The 2537-nt window shown below is 42.6% G+C and overlaps 1 non-coding gene across 1 annotated transcript; it reads left to right on the plus strand.

Annotated features, from left to right (window-relative positions):
• Positions 1-1118: 1118 nt before the first annotated feature.
• On the plus strand, positions 1119-1225 carry LOC126789626 (small nucleolar RNA R71). The gene has a single exon (XR_007671543.1). It is a non-coding gene; the product is annotated as a small nucleolar RNA R71 (small nucleolar RNA).
• Positions 1226-2537: the final 1312 nt, after the last annotated feature.

Consider the following 2537-nt stretch of genomic DNA (forward strand, 5'->3'; position numbering starts at 1 on the left):
TTTTGTTGTATGCATTCAATAAGAGGCATGTTCACTTCCACCTTCTTGAAAATGTCGAGCATGGCTTGATCAGAGTCATCCTTCTTTTGCTTTGCAAACCTACTAGGGAAGGGAACACGAGGAAGATCATTAGTTGAAACCAAACCACTAGAGTTAGGATCCTTACCTTTGTCATGCACGGCATGATCATCTTTTGGCACGGCATCATTGGTTTTAGAGGAGGCAGGGTCCTTCTCTAAGTCTTTAGCATTGAAACTCTCGGCCTCTAGTCCTGTAGAAGGCACGGCCTTCTTGTGTTGCTGCCTTGGTGCATCCAAATTCCTCCCACTTCGTGTCACCATGGCCTTCACGTTCGGATTAGGCTCAGTTTGGCTCGGCAACTTCCCTCCTTCATGGATCTTGCCCATGAAATCGATCACTTGTCCCATCTGCTTCTTAAGCTCGGTTATGTCTTTAGAATGAGCTTGTTGTCCTGTAACTAAAGCTTGAGTAGCAGAGTTTAGATTTTGTTGCCCTTGAGCAAGAGACTTCAAAAGTTCATCATAGTTAGGTGAAGATGTATTATTCGAACCATGAACATTAGAGTTAAAGGGAGCAGAACCTTGAGGTACCTGAGGCCTCACAAACAAACCTGAAGGACGAGGTCCTTGACCTTGAGCATTGGATGGTTGAGCATTGTTGCTCCAACGAAAATTTGGATGATCTCTAAGTCCAGGGTTGTATGTGTTCGAGTATGGATCGTACCTAGGCCTTTGTTGCCCCATAAAGTTCAACTCTTCTTCAGTCATTGCACCATTTGGACAATTGTCAGTAGTGTGATCCTTGAAAGAACAAATGCCTTGATGCTCGAACCATTGAATGCCTTGACTAGCACGTCAAGCTTCCTTTCGAGAGTAGCCATCTGGTTCCTTGCATCAACATCATACACCCCACGGCTCTTGCTTCCTCTCTTCTCCTTGGAACTAAATTGGCGATTGTTGTCAGCCAAGTCATCAATCAAGGTGTAAGCTTCTTGACCGGTTTTGTTCATGAATGTGCAGCCACATGCCGAGTCCACCATGCTCTTATTGGTGGTGTCGAGTCCTTCATAGAAGAATTGCACCAAGTCATCCAACGAAATACCATGGTGAGGGCACTTCCTTTGTAGTTCCTGAAATTCTTCCCAAGCCTCATATAGTGAATCACCATCTTTTTGAGTGAAGTTCTGAATCTCCCTCCTAAGTCTTTTCGTGAGTTGAGCAGGGAAGAATTGCTTCAAGAACCTCCTAGTCATTTCGTCCCATGTAGTGATGATTCCTGCAGGCAAAGAATACAACCAACGTTTAGCATCATCCTTAAGGGTAAATGGGAACAAAAGCAACCTCAAGCCTTCTTGAGAAAGGTGATGAATCGATTGGAGCTTGCAAATGTCCAAGAACTCCCTAAGGTGAACATTAGGGTCTTCCATTGATGAACCAGAGTACTTAGGCAGCTGCCCAAGCAATTGAACAGGAATGGAGAAGTTAGCTTCATCAGGTGGAGTGAAAGCAATGCATGAAGGTGATTCCGGGGTGGTAGGAATGAACGCATTCTTGAGTGCCATTGGAGCACCAACAGGAATTATGTCACGGCCCGCAATTGTGTCTAAGTCTGAATTGAAGACGAATGGAAAGGACAGATCTTCCTCTTCTTCTGATCTAGGTGAAGAGTTTAAGATTGAATTGCTTGGAGATGCTTCGAAATTTAAAGGTCTACTTATGAAAGAGTTGTTCAAATCTCTAAGTGCTTGAATTCGATCTTTGAGCTCTTGTGTCTTCTTAGAAAATTCGGACATGCATAGTACCTGTTTGTATGAAGGGTAACGAGTTAGCATAGAAGAATACATGATGGATACATAAAATTCGTGCCTTCCCTTAGTCATACACACGCACACTTAAGGGGAAGAGCACGGCAACTATGTTGTTTACAACGAGTTAGTTCTTTACGTTTTCATAAGTTCATACAATTCACAAGTTCTTTGTGCTATTTCAATGATTGAATGATCGATTGATAAGTTGTAAATCAAGGTGGACGTGCGGCCTAAGTATTGATGCCTAGACACAAGATAAAGTCTTTGTTTCAGAAGGCCTTTAGCTCAATCAGAGATAGTGAACATGGTAGGACTCATTTGTTGAACTACGGAGAGCGAACTCCCTATCGACTCCATCACCGAGATGTATGTCAGTCAGTAGTTCTCTGAGATCCAATTTTGGTCCCATGCACCAGAGTAATAAAAGAGCGTGCCCCTTACTCAGCTGGACTGAACCTCATGTGTTAGACAAATCTCCAAGTGTTAATAAAAGCCGCCCTCGACCTCATGCAAACTCGAGAGCTAGCATGAAGGGTTAAGGCTAATATTAACAAAAGGGACTTTACCTATTCCGTTCGATTTACAACCTACAACAATCATTCACTCAAGCACCAAAACAACAACCTAAGTTACATTACTATATGTTACACGAAATAAGAATAAGAATATACAAATGTACAATATTCACAATGAATTCGTAGTAAAAGTT

Source organism: Argentina anserina, chromosome 3 (assembly GCF_933775445.1).
Source record: "Argentina anserina chromosome 3, drPotAnse1.1, whole genome shotgun sequence".
NCBI lineage: Eukaryota > Viridiplantae > Streptophyta > Magnoliopsida > Rosales > Rosaceae > Argentina > Argentina anserina.